Here is a 21,095-nt window from a genome sequence, read left to right on the forward strand (position 1 = left end):
CAGACCTTGTGAAGCTGTTCTATTTGATTTCCCTCTTTGACATTTGTCACAAGTTGACACATATTGTCTTATCTGAGTTTTAATTTTTGGCCACCAAAATTCTCGTTGTATTAGATTTTGAGTCTTTTGAATTCCTTTGTGTCCAGCCAATTGATCGTCATGATAAGCCTGAAGAATTTTTTCTTGCAGCTCCACAGTCGGAACATACAGTGCACCTTTAAAGTATGGCAAACCTTTTTTGATTTCTCTTCCTTGGCCTTCTTTGGACCACTTCAGCATTCCTTCGAATGTTAAGTTTTCTTGAATTTTTTTGGTTAAATTTTCATACAATATGGCAGATATGAACTTCTCTTGTGGAATAATCAATTCTTTTTCTGGAGGCTCTTTAACTGCACCAGTATCAATTCGAGATAGAGCATTTTACTTTTCCTGGTCTGAAAGTGATAACAAAATCAAAGTCTGCAAAATATAGGGACCAACGCAGTTGTCTAGCTGTTAGAGTTCGAGCTGATTTTAAAAACTGTAAATTTCGGTGGTCCGTGTAAACGGTCACTTTATGCTTAGCTCCCAAAATGTAATGCCTCCACTCACGAAAGTTTATTTGACTGCCAATAACTCTTTATCCGCAATTGAATAATTTATCTCTGGTGGTGTTAATTTTCGAGAGAAATAGGCCACTGGATGTAATTGACCTGTATCTTTATGACGCTGGGAAAGGATACCTCCTATAGCAACATCTGAAGCATCTGCCTCCACATAATATGGCTCATCTGGATTGGGGTGGAGCAAGATTGGAGCTGAGACGAAGGAATTCTTCAAAAAATTTAAAGCATTTTCAGCTTCTTTTGTCCACTCAAACTTCACTCCTTTCTTCAACAATCGAGTAATGGGTGTAACTGTTTGAGAAAAATTGGATATGAATCTTTGATAAAAATTAGCGAACCCCAAGAAACTCTGGATCTCTTTGACATTGCAAGGAGAAGGCCAATGTTTCACTGTCTTTATCTTGGCAGGATCCATACTAACTCCTTCTGGTGACAAAATGAATCCTAAGAACTCAACTTGTTCCACATGAAATGCACACTTCTCCAATTTTACATAGAGATGGTTTTCTTGCAACCTTGGGAGGATGGATCGAACATGGGAAATGTGCTCCTGTAGATTGTCGGAAAAGATTAAAATGTCATCTATATAAACCACGGCAATCCGGTCAAGGAATTCTCGTAATATATCATTAACGAAATGCTGGAAGGCAGCGGGAGCATTGCATAACCCATAAGGCATCACTTGATATTCAAATAATCCGTATCGAGTCCGAAAAGTGGTTTTCCATTCATCCCCTGAAGCCACTCGAATCAAATGATATGCTCCTCGCAGGTCCAATTTGGTGTAGATTCTAGCATTCTTTACTTGATCTAATAAAACTGACACTAAAGGCAGTGGGTATCGATTCTTGATGGTAACCTGATTGAGGGCTCGATAATCAATGCAAGTTCGAAGACTCCCATCCTTCTTTGGTATGAAAAATAGTGGGGATGACACTGGAGATTCAGAAGGACGAATAAAACCATTAGCAAGATATTGATCCAAATACTCCTTTAAATGTTGATTCTCTGCTTCGGTCAATGCGTATATTCTGCTACATGGCAATATCGCACCTGGCTCCAGTTCAATTTTGCAGTCGTAGGGTCGATGTGGTGGCAATTTCTCAGCCTCCTTTTCATCAAAAACGGCGACTAAATCCTCATATTCTTTTGGGATTTCTGCTGTCTTTAGTGCACAGATCATTGAAGAGTGTGATGATAAACAGGCCGCTTGGGACTTGGTGGACACTTCCACTCCATCATGAAAGCAATTCTCTTTGCAGTAAGAGGAATTCATCTTGATCGTTCTTTTGCTCCAATCAATTTGTGGATTATGTTCCGTAAGCCAGGGCAGACCCAAAATTAGTTGAAATTGTGGAGCATCTATCAAATTAAAGATTATCTGCTCCTGATGTCCACCAAAACCTTGCATCTGAATTGGTTCAGTCTCATGGGAAATGGGTCCTGAAGAAAGATTGGTTCCATCCACAGCTCTGACTACTTCTAAAGTAGATTTCTTGATAAATCGAATACCCATTTTACGAGCGTATTTGATATCACAGAAGTTGCCCGTAGCTCCAGAGTCTATCATAACTGAGATCCCTTGAATTTCCTTCTCAAGGGTCTTAACTGATACTGTTTGTACCAAATGTGGCGCTGCGGTTTGTAAGGTATTCACCACTCATTGATCTAAAGGAGTTGTCTTGGGTTCTGCTTTCATCAGGGCAACTCCCTTTACTGATGAAGCTGGCCTTTTCCCGACTGAAGAGCTTTGGGTTTCTTGGGACAGTTTTTAACAAAATGCCCAGATGCACCGCAATATAAACATAGTTGATTCACTCTTCTTTTCTCTTTTTCTTCCTTAGATAAAGGACCTCGGATGGAACCAATTTGCATTGGTTCTTCTATCGTTATCCCTTCTCCGGCTCTCGTATGATCATTTCTTACACGATCAATTCTCAGGGGAAATGGTCGATACTCTCTTCTCTTTTCTGCTCTTCGTTCAGTTAACCGGTGGTCAATCTGTAACACAAGATCAATTAACTCCGAAATTTCGGTGGGTGTATTTGGAACTTGTGCTAAGGCATCTTTCAATTCATCTCTCAGTCCACGATAAAATATGGCAGCTCTTTTTGACTCCGGCCAGGCAGTCTCTACAATGAGTTTATTGAAATGAGCCAGATAGGCTACTAGATCTTTATTACCTTGCCTGATTTCCAGTAGTTCATTGTCAGTGGCTTGAGCTGCAGTTCGCCGATCAAATATTCTTAAGAACTCTTCCTTGAAATTTTGGAAATTATATAAAACAGGATCATTTCTGGAAATTATTGGCATGGACCATGCGGCCGCATCTCCTGTCAGATGAGACTATATAAATGCCACTTTGGACTGGTCTTCGGAAAAAATGACTGGTCTACATAAAAAATGCAATGAGCATTGGGTCAGAAAAATCTGCGCCTTATTTGGATCCCCACCGAAGCGCTCGGGTTGAGCCAAAGGAATAATAGGGGAAACCGCATGAATTACTTGAGTGGATATACCTGCAGACTGTGAAGGGCTAGGGATTTGTGAAAACACAGATTCATTTGATTTAGCGGTGTTCCCTAACTCATTTATTCGCTGTTTTATTTGGACTGTTTCTTCTATGGTGTTATTTAATTGTTTCTGTAACCCTTCCAAAACTGTGGCTAATGTTTTTATATCAATTCCTTCTGCCATTCTGCTCAGGAGGAAATCAGTTTTTTCCCTAAAATTAGGGTGATGGCACTTCAATCTGTCAGGATACTTCAATTCGATTTCCTCAGAAGCAGAAGATAACTCCTCAGTCCCGACCCGAGCTACCCACAATGAATATTAATCCTTCGTGCTGAGTACCCCGGAGGGGGAAAGGGGAATGGGATGGTAGAGAGACTGCCACAGAGATGATGAACGCCAGTACTCAGTCTGCTTCTTCACTTCTAAGATTGGATACAGCACCTGCAAGAGTCACAGTCGCAATTACTAGGGACATACAACATCAGTTTTTCACTTTCTACTCTCAACACTTAATTCTCTTTAATTCTATTATTTCTTTACTCACCCTGAGTTCTCTGTAGCCTTGCTTCTCTCTATAAATGATAGCTCTTCTTAAAAAAAATGCTTATTACTGATTCTGGAAGAACTTCTCAACCTTTGTTAGAGATTGGTTTTATGTTGCTATATATATATATATATATATATAGTTGGTGATAATGCGTTCTTCAAATCAGCTGATGTTATTTAATTTCTCCTGTCTTATTGTGACTTCTGTCAATACTTGTATTTGTAAATGCTTGTTTATTAAAGTTCGTTTCTCCTTTCTTACTTCGACATTGGTTGATAACTTGTATTTGTAAATGCTTGTTTATTACAGTTAGTTTCTCCTTCCTTACTTCGACATCTGTCGATAACTTGTAGTTGTAAATGCTTGTTTATTTAAGTTCGTTTCTCTTTTAAACTCTATTTTGGTTTATTACCATTGAATTTGTAAATGCTTATTTGTTAACAGTTCGTTTCTCCTTTAAACTTGGCCTTTGTTTATAATCTTGACATTTGTAGATACTTGCTCTTTTAAAGTTAGTTTTTTCTTTGACTTTAATATCTTAAACAAGAACCTTGTAAACATAAGGTTAATTCATACATTAACTCTGTAGCCTTGCCGACTTCCACGGGAACGGTCTACTATCAAACTCTTCGAATAAACCTTGACAATATTTATCCGTTTTCTGTAATATAATCTTCAAATGTAATTTTACCTCACAGGAGTTTCTGTTCTGAAGCGCGCTCTCTCTCCACACAGCTGATTCCTGTCAGACCTCAGTTGAAGTGCAAGGCTTCCAGCTGGAGAGCTCGTAACCTAGCAACCAACCGATTGCAAGACTAGAACTGTAACTAACCTTCAGGACTCACAGCGGCCATCTTGGATCTTCTCTTCTTGATTCTTCCTTTGAAAAAAGCGCAAGATTACTCTGCAAACCTTCTTCCAGTTTGGGCTTTGCTGTCTCCACTGAGGATATCTCTTTGCTTTTCTCATGCACTTCTTTGATTTGACTTGGCAAGTTTGTGTGGTCATGACAGTGTGATAGTAAATTGTGTGTTGTGTATGCTGTGCAGGTGTGTGATGTATGCGTGTTGAAATGTGTGTGGGTAGCAACAGTTATTGTAGTAAATCTGTGATGGTTATTTCTCCTCAGTGACAGTGGGTGGTGTGCTTGTTGCAAAGGATTGTGGGTTGTGTTGGGGTGTGTTATATAGTGGAGTGTGTAGGTGTGTCGAGTGTGTGGATGTGTCTTATGTGTGTGATTTTTAAACTATCCAATGTGGTGTTGTGTTCAGTGTGATGTGGGTTGAGACCGCGGTGGTTCGCACCACCAGTGATTTTCCGCCATGGAAAAACTGCTGTTGTGATTTGTGGGTCGTAATCTGATGGGAGGATTTTTGTCGGGCTGGCAGTGCTGGTGGTGGGACTGCCTCTTTCCCATCCTGCATTGTCCTGGCGGTTTCGGATATTTGGCTGGTTTGTGGTGGAGTTCACAGTGTAACTCTTAATACAGCAGTCAGATGACTGCCAACATGGTGATCTTTTGGTGGCCGCCTCTGCGGCGGTCTTCCCAAAAGACCACCAAACTCCTAATGACCCCCATAATGTTAAGGGATAAGGTGGCTTTGCCAGAGGTTTAAATGTCAGGCATTCTGGCAGTGAAAACACTGCCCATCCTATCTGCAGTGATAGGCTAGGGGCCGTTTTGTATCTTGTCGCACAAAGGGTGTCATAAACAGTGATGCAGCCCTGAGTGGACACTGCGGTAAACACCGCACCGCTTGCGGTGGCGGTAACTACCGCCAACAGGCTGGCGGTCCGGACACCAAATAATGAAGCACATGAGAAACAGCCAGCTTGAAAACCACACACCACCAGCATAGGAGTGCCGACATCGACGGAAGAGGCCGCCCACAGGCCGACGGAAAGGCCCCACCTGCCCAACAAATAATGAAGCACGACTGCTGTCAGTTCTGGGGCGGGAGTGGGAGAAATTAACCAAATAAAAGGAAACAATCACTGTAGGCTCACACAACACGCCGAAGCAGACATGGAGAGAGAACTGGAAATCATGCCAGTGCTGCTCCTTGCCATATACCTCCACGACCGTGACCGCTGACGAAGACAACAAAGGTAAGTACTGCAACCTACTAAACAAGGGAAGAAAGGGCACAGATACACACCCACCCACCCTGCAACGCACCCCCAACCCCTCACATCATCACAAGCCATACACACCAGAACAAGAGGTACTTACCCGACACAAGGCCCATACAACCTGCCCAAAGCACAGACATGTGCACACCACACCCCCACAATGAAATGATGAACCACGTCTCCAGAGTGTGCCAACAGCAACACTGGGCACACAAACTTTACTAAATAAATTAAAAATGCAATGTCTAAGTAAGACCACTGGCCAGTCCAAATGGCCCGAACATGTGCATATGGCACTCCACCATAAACGGACATCAATGGGGCAGCCAGGCACCTCAGGGAACAGGGGCAGCGGTAGCGGGGGTGGGGACTTACCTTTGGGAGGGAGGGACTTAGGCTTCCGTTTGGGAGGCGGAGGAGTCTTGGGTTTGTTCTTGGAAGGTGGAGGAGTGTGCTTGGACCGGTGGGTGGCAGATGGACCTGGGGCAGCATTGGGCTTCTTGCACTCTAGGGAAGGGACACAGGAATGGGAAGGGGGACTGGGGCGGACTTAGACATGGAAGGAGTGGACAGGACAAGGAGGTGGGCACATTTAGGGATGAGACGGGGTGGGCCAGTGGGTTCGAAAAGGTCAACACAGGACAGGAAAAGTTTTTTAGGGGCAGATGGGGTGGACATGGAGGAAGGTGTGGGATTGGAGGTAGAGGGAGTGCTAGTAACTGGTGTAGGTGTGCTGGACGTGGATGCAGGTGCCTGTGCAGTATGCTTATGTGTGGTAGATGTGTGTTGGGTGAGTGTCTGGGAACGTTTGAGTGTTTTGGGAGGAGGAGGGGTGGACACAGTGGGACAAGACAGGCTGCCAGTGTAAATGAATGTTGTCTGGGTGTCTGCAGGTCTGGTGAGTGTGCTGCATGTGTCATTCAATGTCGTTGTGGTGAGTGCAGGTGTGGCGTCTGGGGTGGATGACTGGATGTCTGATGTTGTGGTGACTACAAGAATGGGGCCACCAACAGTGGCTTAGGGTGCAGTGCTTGTAGGTGTGCATGTTGAGGTGACAGACAGGGAGGCGGGAGAGGTGGACAACCTGGGGGAATTGGATGCTGTTGTGTGTGCCTTTGTATGTTGGCTGTGTGTATGCCTGTGGTGGGAACTGTGATGCTTGTGTTTCTGTGTGTGCTTCTTGTGTGTTGAGGTGTGTGCATGGCTGTCTGAATGTGTGCTTGGGATGGGTGAAGAGAGGAGGGTACTGGAAGGGGCAGAGGTGGTTGGAGGGGGGGCGGAAAGACCGGGGACACTGGCTGCCGTCAAAGAGGAGGCCAGAGGCTGAAATGATCTCTGTAGGCCAGACATGGCACCTTGAATGCCTTTCAGGTATGCATTGCGTTGCTGCACCTGGGATGCTAGCCGCTGGATGGCAGTCACAATGGTTGTCTGCCCTACAGAGATGATCCTCAGGAGGTCAATAGCCTCCTCTGTGAGGGCAGCAGGGCTGACTGAGGCAGGGGATGAGGTGCCTGGGGCGAAGGAGACGCCCACCCTTCTGGGCAACTGGGAGGTCGGTGATGGTATGGGGGTGGCGGAAGATGACACAGAAAGGGTGGGCCCACTAGTGTCCACCACCATGAGGGAGCTCCCATCGGAGGAGGTATCAGAGTCACTACCTCCAGTGGTAGTAGCCTCCCCCGTGGTACTCCCCTCACCCTCCAACCCACTGGTCCCCTTGGCATCGGTAGACTCTGCCTCCTTGGAACTGTGGGCCGCTGCATCCCCACTCGCTGGTGCCACTGCTCCCTCGCCAGATGATGCTGATGTATACAGACAGCACAAGAGTACAGGGGTGGGGAGACAAAGCATGAGAGATATCTGTAAATACCTGAATGGATGTACAATCTTGGTGCACACACACTCCCACCCAGCTTACACACCTACATGCAGCACCTACAACTATAGTCATGCGTATGCCCCTGACTATTGGCCACAACCCTAGCATACAACTCTTCTCCCACATGACACAAGGACCTGATGAACTGCCAGACCTGCCCCTAATCATCTCAGTGCCCATGGGGGCAGGACTGCTGGTAGATACCTGTCAGAGTTCTGGCACTAAAAAAGCATACATATTAGAGCACCCTCAGACATCCATCAAAAAGGCATGAAATGGTGTTGGTACTCACCCCCTTGTGGCTACTGTGCAGCCTTCAAGCGCCCATCCAATTCTGGATATGCCACTGCCAGACATGTATGGGACACACAGAAAAGAAAAACAGAGTTCAGGATATGGCCATGTGATACCGCTGACTATACGTTCCCCATGGGACAGACACTATTCAAGATCATTGCACCACCTCACTCATGGTACTTGCCACACAATCTACGCCTGTGCAGGTGCATACCGACCACACATGCACACAGGCACCCGCCACCATCACACACGTCCATGCACATCACCTGCCTACTCACCTGTGTAATAAAGATGTAGTCCAAATAGTTGAGAAGTAGGTTCTTTATTTGAAGTACCTTATCCACGACACAGCAAGACAGCCTCCCATCAATCGGTCTTCTCCACCCTCAGAATCCTCTCGCACCAACACTCTGATCTGACATCAGTTATGACATCAGTCCCATGCACAGCATTCCTTTCACTCCTAAGACTACCACACACCTTCCCCCTAAAGAAAAAAAAAAGAAAAACATAAAAGAAGCATATACCAGACATAACAATAAGATAGTATAGTAAATATAGTAATTTCACTGCAAGCTGATATGTAAACTCATGAACATCTCTTTGAAACCACCACACGATTGAGATTCCATACTCTGCCATCTTTGACTTTCACAGCATTCCTAAACAACTTTATAACTTCAAAAGGACCCAAAAATTTGCTTCCACTTTTACACAGCATAGGTTGTTTAACCAAAACTTCATCCCCAACTTTCACATCAATTATACACGTGTTTTTCTTATTATCAAAGTATTCTTTTCTTCTTTGAACACATTTCTTTTCCTGCTCATCCTTCTCTCTCATGTCACTCCAGGATACTCCATCATTTTTTCCCCAACTTACCCAACCAGGTGCATACAATGTGTTAGCTTTGTGTCCTCTAAACAATTCAAAAGGAACTTTACCAGTGGTAGTGTGAGGAGAGAACCTATACGCATGTAAAACAAATTTAAGACCTTCCTTCCAATTCCTCTTTGCCGCAACCTCCAATTGTATGCACTCCTTCACACATTTATTGAACCTCTCCACAGTGCCATTCCCTTGAGGATGATATAAAGAACACTCTATTCCCCACTCCTTAAGATACTTTTCCATCTCTCTTGACACAAATTGAGGACCATTATCAGTCACAATGGCATTAGGATACCCTTCACGATCAAAGATCTCACCCAAAAAGTCCAATATTTTCTGAGTCTCCTTACTGCAACTAACACACATTTCCGCCCACCTAGAAAATTGGTCGATTAACACTAAAATATAACTGCACCCACCTCTCGCATGAATGGGTCCAACCACATCTACAGCTACAACATCCCATGGTTTGCGCGACACTTCCCTAAGACCCATAGGTGGTACTCTGACTTTGTATACCTTGTCACTGTTGCAACAATCTACACAGTCTCTGATTTTCCTTTCAATCATGATGTCCATACCCGCCCACCAATAATTGAGGTGAATTCTCACTTTCGTTTTGCTCATCCCTTGGTGTCCTTCATGTCCCAACTCCATTATTCTCTCCCTCAAAATTGCTGGAACCACCAATCTTGAGCCACGCAAAAGTACACCTCCCTCCAACAAAAGTTCTTGTTTTATTTTCCAATAACTTTCTAACTCCCCCTTACGCTTTACATTTATGCTCCAACCATCACAGAGACTACAGCACACACTCTGTAACACAGAATCCTCTTCAATCGCTTTCACCCACTCTTCTCGTCCTACAATTCCTTCAGTTATACTACATACACTCACATCATCCTCCAGGACTTTATCCTCATACTCTTCTGTTTCTGTACTGAGTCTTGACAAACAATCAGCCATCCTGTTAGTCGACCCTGGAACATAACATTGAAAACAACATCTTGCAAACCAACAACCCACCTACTAATCATTCTGGAAATGGTGTCAAGACCCTTGTTCGTGAACACTTCCACTAGAGGTTTATGATCGGTGAAAATTTGAACACTCTTTCCCCATACAAATTTTTTTAATTTGTTAATTGCTCAATGAACACTCAAAGCCTCCTTCTCAATCATGGAGTAGTTGATTTCAGCTCCTCGCAATATTCTTGAACAACATACAATAGGTTCTGTTTCTTGCAATAGAACAGCACCAAGACCCTTCATACTGGCATCTGTCAGTACAACACACTTTATTCCAGGATGAAACGATTTCAAACTCTCAACACTCAATAACTCTCTCTTTAGGCTTTCAAATTCTTCCTTACAAGCATCATTCCACACAAACACACAACCCTTCTTCAGCAAACTACGCATGTGCATCGTTTTAGATGACAAATTTGGCAAAAACTTGGCATGGAATTCTACCATACCAAGAAAAGACAAAAGTTCTTCCTTCTTCTCCGGATCACGCAACTTCAAAATATTTTTCACTAGATCTTCTTTTGAATACACTCCATCCGAGGTTATTTTGTGGCCCAAATAATCAATCTCAGTTCTACAGAAGGAGCATTTCTTAAGTTTTAGGGTCAGACCATGCTCCCTCAATATAGTAAGAACTTTCCTGACTCTCAACTCATGTTCTGCTTCCGTCTGACCATGCATCAAAATGTCATCCTGGAAAAACTTAACTCCCGGTTCTGACCCAAACAAATTATGCATGACTCTTTGAAACACTGCGACCGCAGATACCAATCCAAACGGCATCCGTTTAAATCTGTAGGTTCCGAAAGGTGTGATGAAGGTTGTATAATCTTTAGAGTCTTCATGCAACCTGACCTGATGGTAGGCCGACGTCAAATCCAGCTTGCTGAAAAACTTTGACCCATGCAGTAACGTGACCATCTCAGTTATATTCGGCAAGGGAAACTGGTCACTGACTACACATTTGTTCAGATTCTTCAAATCCACACATAACCTGATTTCTCCTGTCTGTTTGCGAGCTACCACTATTGGAGAAACCCATTCGGAAGCTTCTACCGGCTCAATTATTTCCTCATCACACAGCCTCTTTATTTCTTTCTCCACATCTTGTTTCATTGAGATGGGAATCTGTCTCACTTTAGCTACTACAGGAATAGATCCTTCTTTTGCTCTTATGCGATGAACATAGTGCTTTAAACAACCCAGTTTGTCACTGAACACATCATTGTATTCTTTTATAAATTTAGGAGGAGCCGATTTGTCTAAGGAAACCGTGCAGACATTCTGAAGATTACCAATGAAATTATCTTTGATCATGACTGGAGTGGAAGATTTGGGATCCAAGATGATATTTAGATCTCTTTGATGTGGCCAACTCAGAAAACTATCTCCTTTGACAGGGACATAGATTTTTCCATAAATAGTGTTCGTTTTGAATGTAATCTCTGATTCAAAATACCCTCTCAAATCAATACTTTGTCCACCATAGGCACCCAAAATAACATCAGGTTAAGTTAACTTTGTGACTGAATAGTTCATCAAAGACGTCACTTGATAAAAGTGTCAACCAAGCCCCTGAATCAAACAGTACTTCGCTGCTTACTCCTAAAATCGTAACAACATCCTTCAGATAGTTTTTCTTCTGAGCATTAGTAGAAACAAATAGGATGCAATCTTCCACAACCTTTACTGACATTTGGTTTTTTGATGACCTACAACATTTGGCGAAATGTCCTTTTTTGTGGCATACCCTACAAGTCATATTTATTGCAGGGCATTTCTTATATGATGCATAATGTCCACTGTTGCCACAACAATAACACTTCATGTCCTTGAATTTAGACCACTGCTCTTGCATGATGACTTTCTCCTCTCCCTTTTCACCATCTCCTTCTTTCTTAGGATTCTCTTTTCTCACAGCGATTTTATTAATCGCTAGGCTTCTTCCTTTTTCCAATTCTTCAACACACGCCAACGTGTGTTCCACTCTTTTAGCTAGAATGATTACTTGTCTCACTTTGTCGCTCGAGCATCTTAACATGAACTGGTCTCTGATACGTTCATCAATTGTCACTCCAAATTTGCACATGGATGCTAACTTTCTGAACGCCGTTATATATTGCTCAATTGTTTCTCCTGGCTTTTGTTCTCTAATCCCGAAATGGTATCTTTCGAAAATAGTGCTAACTTTTGGTAGAAAATGTAGGTCTAATTTTTTTAAACACAACTCAAATTCATTTAAATCGGTTCCTTCATCTCCTGTATCTGGTAGCGTCTCAAAAATTTCCTGACCCTCACATCCTAAACAATGCATCAGGAGCACCGTCTTCCTTTCGTTTGATAAATTTGTGCCACAAACTCTGGAATAATGAAGGAATGTTTTCTTCCATTTGGACCACTTGATAAGCGGTTCCCCTCGCACCGTTAGAAAAAAAGGTGGAGGCAAGATATTCTGCATATTTGGTATGTAAATACATAAAAACGTAAATACAATGAATCTTACAACTGATTTTTACCCTCTGGAAAATGAATAGTTTTTTTTTTTTTATTATTCCTTGCAGAATTTTATTTTGTGCTTCTACTCATCCTTATGTAATGGAAAACCTTTTGGTTCATTTTCTACAGGAAATCTCCCTTGTTACATGTGTTAGATCCCTCTTAGTACAGGAAGACGTAAATGTGGCCAGTGGTAAATTGGTAAGGATTATACTTTTGTTGTTTCATATATAATCAATCATCTATATTTGCATCCGATATATAAGCGCTTACATCACTATGTACAAGCTTGTATTTTCTGTCCAGAACTTGCAAATTTTATTGTTCAATGCGCGCACCGCTATTGCGCGAAATGTTTACTTTGCTCCTCGCACAACGCGTTAACGCGCAATACGTTTTATTCTTTCATCAAAGTGCAGTGTTAAGTAACTTCACATTGCCGGCGCGCGATCCGATATTTACTTTTATTCTGCACGCGCCGCTGCCACGCAATTCTTCTTCTAGCGCGTGTTACTTGAAACAATGCTCGCGCGGTGCTGCACGCGTATCGAATGTTTTCTTTTTTTAAAAAGAAACGGCACAGTTTAGGCTTGTAACACCAAAACTACATGAGTAAAAAAAATAGTTTTCTTACGTTGATAACACACAGATGCCAGGGAACACGATGATAAATTGTAAAGCTCACCACTGTGACAGCCAACAGGATACAATTTGTAGAAAGAAAACGAGGAAGCCATACAATGTAGATAACGTAGGATTTGTAGACAAGAAAGTTTTCTTTAATCCTGGTGTTAAGGTACTCCGGGAAAGGTCACCTTCGTCGCCAAATGTAATAAAAATGTAGTGCAAATAGTTGAGAAGTAGGTTCTTTATTTGAAGTACCTTATCCACGACACAGCAAGACAGCCTCCCATCAATCGGTCTTCTCCACCCTCAGAATCCTCTCGCACCAACACTCTGATCTGACATCAGTTATGACATCAGTCCCATGCACAGCATTCCTTTCACTCCTAAGACTACCACACACCTTCCCCCTAAAGAAAAAAAAAAGAAAAACATAAAAGAAGCATATACCAGACATAACAATAAGATAGTATAGTAAATATAGTAATTTCACTGCAAGCTGATATGTAAACTCATGAACATCTCTTTGAAACCACCACACGATTGAGATTCCATACTATGCCATCTTTGACTTTCACAGCATTCCTAAACAACTTTATAACTTCAAAAGGACCCAAAAATTTGCTTCCACTTTTACACAGCATAGGTTGTTTAACCAAAACTTCATCCCCAACTTTCACATCAATTATACACGTGTTTTTCTTATTATCAAAGTATTCTTTTCTTCTTTGAACACATTTCTTTTCCTGCTCATCCTTCTCTCTCATGTCACTCCAGGATACTCCATCATTTTTTCCCCAACTTACCCAACCAGGTGCATACAATGTGTTAGCTTTGTGTCCTCTAAACAATTCAAAAGGAACTTTACCAGTGGTAGTGTGAGGAGAGAACCTATACGCATGTAAAACAAATTTAAGACCTTCCTTCCAATTCCTATTTGCCGCAACCTCCAATTGTATGCACTCCTTCACACATTTATTGAACCTCTCCACAGTGCCATTCCCTTGAGGATGATATAAAGAACACTCTATTCCCCACTCCTTAAGATACTTTTCCATCTCTCTTGACACAAATTGAGGACCATTATCAGTCACAATGGCATTAGGATACCCTTCACGATCAAAGATTTCACCCAAAAAGTCCAATATTTTCTGAGTCTCCTTACTGCAAATAACACACTTTTCCGCCCACCTAGAAAATTGGTCGATTAACACTAAAATATAACTGCACCCACCTCTCGCATGAATGGGTCCAACCACATCTACAGCTACAACATCCCATGGTTTGCGCGACACTTCCCTAAGACCCATAGGTGGTACTCTGACTTTGTATACCTTGTCACTGTTGCAACAATCTACACAGTCTCTGATTTTCCTTTCAATCATGATGTCCATACCCGCCCACCAATAATTGAGGTGAATTCTCACTTTCGTTTTGCTCATCCCTTGGTGTCCTTCATGTCCCAACTCCATTATTCTCTCCCTCAAAATTGCTGGAACCACCAATCTTGAGCCACGCAAAAGTACACCTCCCTCCAACAAAAGTTCTTGTTTTATTTTCCAATAACTTTCTAACTCCCCCTTACGCTTTACATTTATGCTCCAACCATCACAGAGACTACAGCACACACTCTGTAACACAGAATCCTCTTCCATCGCTTTCACCCACTCTTCTCGTCCTACAATTCCTTCAGTTATACTACATACACTCACATCATCCTCCAGGACTTTATCCTCATACTCTTCTGTTTCTGTACTGAGTCTTGACAAACAATCAGCCATCCTGTTAGTCGACCCTGGAACATAACATTGAAAACAACATCTTGCAAACCAACAACCCACCTACTAATCATTCTGGAAATGGTGTCAAGACCCTTGTTCGTGAACACTTCCACTAGAGGTTTATGATCGGTGAAAATTTGAACACTCTTTCCCCATACAAATTTTTTTAATTTGTTAATTGCTCAATGAACACTCAAAGCCTCCTTCTCAATCATGGAGTAGTTGATTTCAGCTCCTCGCAATATTCTTGAACAACATACAATAGGTTCGAGCACACCCTTTTCTGTTTCTTGCAATAGAACAGCACCAAGACCCTTCATACTGGCATCTGTCAGTACAACACACTTTATTCCAGGATGAAACGATTTCAAACTCTCAACACTCAATAACTCTCTCTTTAGGCTTTCAAATTCTTCCTTACAAGCATCATTCCACACAAACACACAACCCTTCTTCAGCAAACTACGCATGTGCATCGTTTTAGATGACAAATTTGGCAAAAACTTGGCATGGAATTCTACCATACCAAGAAAAGACAAAAGTTCTTCCTTCTTCTCCGGATCACGCAACTTCAAAATATTTTTCACTAGATCTTCTTTTGAATACACTCCATCCGAGGTTATTTTGTGGCCCAAATAATCAATCTCAGTTCTACAGAAGGAGCATTTCTTAAGTTTTAGGGTCAGACCATGCTCCCTCAATATAGTAAGAACTTTCCTGACTCTCAACTCATGTTCTGCTTCCGTCTGACCATGCATCAAAATGTCATCCTGGAAAAACTTAACTCCCGGTTCTGACCCAAACAAATTATGCATGACTCTTTGAAACACTGCGACCGCAGATACCAATCCAAACGGCATCCGTTTAAATCTGTAGGTTCCGAAAGGTGTGATGAAGGTTGTATAATCTTTAGAGTCTTCATGCAACCTGACCTGATGGTAGGCCGACGTCAAATCCAGCTTGCTGAAAAACTTTGACCCATGCAGTAACGTGACCATCTCAGTTATATTCGGCAAGGGAAACTGGTCACTGACTACACATTTGTTCAGATTCTTCAAATCCACACATAACCTGATTTCTCCTGTCTGTTTGCGAGCTACCACTATTGGAGAAACCCATTCGGAAGCTTCTACCGGCTCAATTATTTCCTCATCACACAGCCTCTTTATTTCTTTCTCCACATCTTGTTTCATTGAGATGGGAATCTGTCTCACTTTAGCTACTACAGGAATAGATCCTTCTTTTACTCTTATGCGATGAACATAGTGCTTTAAACAACCCAGTTTGTCACTGAACACATCATTGTATTCTTTTATAAATTTAGGAGGAGCCGATTTGTCTAAGGAAACCGTGCAGACATTCTGAAGATTACCAATGAAATTATCTTTGATCATGACTGGAGTGGAAGATTTGGGATCCAAGATGATATTTAGATCTCTTTGATGTGGCCAACTCAGAAAACTATCTCCTTTGACAGGGACATAGATTTTTCCATAAATAGTGTTCGTTTTGAATGTAATCTCTGATTCAAAATACCCTCTCAAATCAATACTTTGTCCACCATAGGCACCCAAAATAACATCAGGTTAAGTTAACTTTGTGACTGAATAGTTCATCAAAGACGTCACTTGATAAAAGTGTCAACCAAGCCCCTGAATCAAACAGTACTTCGCTGCTTACTCCTAAAATCGTAACAACATCCTTCAGATAGTTTTTCTTCTGAGCATTAGTAGAAACAAATAGGATGCAATCTTCCACAACCTTTACTGACATTTGGTTTTTTGATGACCTACAACATTTGGCGAAATGTCCTTTTTTGTGGCATACCCTACAAGTCATATTTATTGCAGGGCATTTCTTATATGATGCATAATGTCCACTGTTGCCACAACAACAGCACTTCATGTCCTTGAATTTAGACCACTGCTCTTGCATGATGACTTTCTCCTCTCCCTTTTCACCATCTCCTTCTTTCTTAGGATTCTCTTTTCTCACAGCGATTTTATTAATCGCTAGGCTTCTTCCTTTTTCCAATTCTTCAACACACGCCAACGTGTGTTCCACTCTTTTAGCTAGAATGATTACTTGTCTCACTTTGTCGCTCGAGCATCTTAACATGAACTGGTCTCTGATACGTTCATCAATTGTCACTCCAAATTTGCACATGGATGCTAACTTTCTGAACGCCGTTATATATTGCTCAATTGTTTCTCCTGGCTTTTGTTCTCTCATCCCGAAATGGTATCTTTCGAAAATAGTGCTAACTTTTGGTAGAAAATGTAGGTCTAATTTTTTTAAACACAACTCAAATTCATTTAAATCGGTTCCTTCATCTCCTGTATCTGGTAGCGTCTCAAAAATTTCCTGACCCTCACATCCTAAACAATGCATCAGGAGCGCCGTCTTCCTTTCGTTTGATAAATTTGTGCCACAAACTCTGGAATAATGAAGGAATGTTTTCTTCCATTTGGACCACTTGATAAGCGAAATGTTTACTTTGCTCCTCGCACAACGCGTTAACGCGCAATACGTTTTATTCTTTCATCAAAGTGCAGTGTTAAGTAACTTCACATTGCCGGCGCGCGATCCGATATTTACTTTTATTCTGCACGCGCCGCTGCCACGCAATTCTTCTTCTAGCGCGTGTTACTTGAAACAATGCTCGCGCGGTGCTGCACGCGTATCGAATGTTTTCTTTTTTTAAAAAGAAACGGCACAGTTTAGGCTTGTAACACCAAAACTACATGAGTAAAAAAAATAGTTTTCTTACGTTGATAACACACAGATGCCAGGGAACACGATGATAAATTGTAAAGCTCACCACTGTGACAGCCAACAGGATACAATTTGTAGAAAGAAAACGAGGAAGCCATACAATGTAGATAACGTAGGATTTGTAGACAAGAAAGTTTTCTTTAATCCTGGTGTTAAGGTACTCCGGGAAAGGTCACCTTCGTCGCCAAATGTAATAAAGATGTAGTGCAAATAGTTGAGAAGTAGGTTCTTTATTTGAAGTACCTTATCCACGACACAGCAAGACAGCCTCCCATTAACCGGTCTTCTCCATCATCAGAATCCTCTCACACCAACACTCTGATCTAACATCAGTTATGACATCAGTCCCATGCACAGCATTCCTTTCACTCCTAAGACTACCACAACCTGCACCTCTGGTCGCACATATAACTTGGTATACAGGGGTAGGACCCCGTCCACTAGCTTCTCCAGCTCCTCCGTGGTGGAGGCCGAGGCCCTTTCCCCTGTGACTCATGCCATTTGAGTAACCAGAGTCAGGACACAGCAGTACACTCAGTGGATCCGGAAGTCAAGTGAAATTGGGGTGACAACATGGCGTACACTCCACAGCGGTGTGCATCGTCACCGCCGTCAGCGATCATGATTGGCCCAGGTTCCCCACTGACAACCATGTTACCCAATAAATGGGTGCACGGCGGTGGACAACGCCTTACACCATGACAACAACCGCCAGCAGAATTAGGTCACTTCCACTCCTACATATCTGGATGGCAGGAGGCTGCCATTTTGCTAGCACGGCGTAGATATTTCCTGGTCCTCTGCCCCATTCAGGCCCTATGAACCCCAGCCCTTAGTTGCATGCCCACATGAGTGTTTATTCCCCACATCAGTCCAGACGTATCACTGCATACATGTCCCTACAGTTGTACATCATACATTGCTGGTAACCTACATATTGTACAGCAGTTATTGATACACAACATGTTTTGCATGTGTATGTGTGTCCCTCGTATGTGTTCTCTCCTCACCCTAGGTACATACCCATGTGGCCAGGGAGAGCCCCATCTGTGTAAAGACCTCTTGTTGATTTGGATACCATGATGGAACGTCACATCATTGTCACCTACAGACTCAATGTTACAACAATCCATGAGCTATGTGCATTACTGGATCCTGTACTGAGACCGGCTAATCGGAATCAGCATGCCATCCCTACTGAAGTGCAAGTGCTCTCTGTACTCCATTTCTTGGCTACGGGCTCATTTCAGGTGACAGTGGGCATGGGTGCAGGGTTCTCACAGGCAATGTTTAGCCTCATCCTGTCCAAATTCCTGGATGCATTTGTACTACACCTGCAGACATATGTAAAGTTTCCCAAAGGGCTGAACTCCCTGCCGTCAAGTCAGAGTTTTATGCCTTTGCTAACATTCCCCATTTGATAGGTGGCCCTGACATAGCTCTCATCCCCCCAGGAGTAAATGAACAGGTGTACAGAAACAGGAAGAACTTCCACTCAATAAACATACAATTGGTGTGTACGGCAGGCCAGTACATTTCACATGCAAATGCCATGTTTCCAGGATCAGTCCATAATTAATTTGTCCTGAGAAACAGAAGTGTACCACACATGATTGCACAACTACAAGGGGACAGAGGATGGCTCATAGGTGAGTGTGTATGACACTGGATCAGTACATAGCTGACAGGCAGGCTGTCTGCTAGTAATGGCAGTTTGTTACAGTCCTGTTTCAAGCACTTTTACAGGTGATTTTGGCTACCCCAACATGCAATGGCTCCTGACACCTGTGAGGAATTCCAGGACAGTTGCAAAGAGGAATTACAATGAGGCCCATGGACGTACTAGGAGGGTGATAAAGTGCACTATAGGTCTCCTGAAGGCTATATTCAGTTGCCTCCATCTCTCTGGGGTATCCCTGTGCTATGGCCCTGAGAAGTTGTATAGAATAGTGGTGGCCTGCAGCATGCTGCCTAACGTGGCTGTGAGGAAAGCTATCCCCTTACTACAGGAGGAGGGTGCTGCATATCCAGACCTGCTTCTCTGAGAGGGGATGAGAGTGATGGTGAGGATGATGAGGGGGAAGATGTCCACTCCAGGAACCAGCTGATCCAACTATACTTCCAGTGACTTTGAAGTACTGTTCACTGATGATGTTGTCTGCACTGCATAATGTCTGTCTGACTTATTCATTATGGGGATGTGGGGTCTATAGTCATTGACACTGTTACCTGAAGAATAAGGTGGCATGTGCCATGGAAACAAACATGGGCCCATATTTATACTCTTTTAGCATCGCATTTGCGTCATTTTTCTGATGCAAAATCGGCGCAAACTTCCAAAATACAATTGTATTTTGGAAGTTTGAGCCGATTTTGCATCAAAAAACGACGCAAACGCGGCGCTAAAAAGTATAAATATGGGCCATGGTGCACATTTATGTTTACTCCAGACAATGTTGTTTGTGGAGTACCATTCCTGCAATAAAGGTCTGATTATGGAATTGACTGGCAAATGCATTCACATTTACAATTGATTCAACAGGGGACATACGAATTGGTGTACATGTGTTTTATTTGGTGTCATAAATGCATTGGTGCGCTTTACAGAGATAGGGAGTGGGCTAATGGTGGATGTCCATTCTAGGGACATGGGCTCAGCAATTCGTGGCAGTGGGTATAGGTCCATCTGTCCCTTCCAAGTTGTTAAGTTGCTATTGGCGGGCGAGGATGGTAGCACAGAGGCACACTTGGGAGACAGTCCATGTCCGAGTCACTTCTTAGTGGGGGTCTTGGTCTTGACAGGTGTTCTTGTGCCATATCTGGGTCTGAGGGACCGTTTGAGTGTCTGGTTCTGGGCTGCATGGGTACAGGTGCTGGTCTCCTGTGTGTCCTCTGCCAGAGCCACCAGTCAAGTTGCTGCTGCTGATGTTGAGGGCTGGTCTGTGTCCTGGGCAGTTGTAGGGGCTTCCAGGTTTGTGAGGGTCTCTGGCTGGGTTAGGTAGTGGTGCTGCAGCACCCCTGCAATAGTGGCCATGGTGGCATTCAGTTGTTTCCACTGCTCCATGGTCTCTTGATGTTGGGCTATCTGCAGCCTTTTACTCTGTTCCAGGGTGGCCAGGATCTGGCCCATCCTGTCTTGTGTATGATGGTATACTCCCAGGACCACAGAGATCACCTCCTGTACTGCAGCATCCATCCTTTGGCCTCCCCCCTGGGCCACTGATACCGTCCCACTGGGCCTAGCCCCTTGTGCCTGTGTCCCCTGCACAGGTCTGGCAGTACCACTTGCACTGGGGCCATCATCATCCTGCCTGTTAGTAGGTGGAGACTCTGGCCTCTGTACTTGTGTTCCACCAGTCTGTGGCCTGGAGACACTGGTGTGGGGTCATTTGGCCAGAGCTGTTGTTGGTGACTGGGTGGTAGGGGTGCCAGTGGTGTCCTGGATGGGGCTGCTGGAGGGTGACACTCCAGGACTGTGTAATGGGGCAGGGTATTCTTCACTGTCCAGACTTCCCTCT

This window comes from Pleurodeles waltl, chromosome 1_1 (assembly GCF_031143425.1).
Source record: "Pleurodeles waltl isolate 20211129_DDA chromosome 1_1, aPleWal1.hap1.20221129, whole genome shotgun sequence".
Classification (NCBI taxonomy): Eukaryota; Metazoa; Chordata; class Amphibia; order Caudata; family Salamandridae; genus Pleurodeles; species Pleurodeles waltl.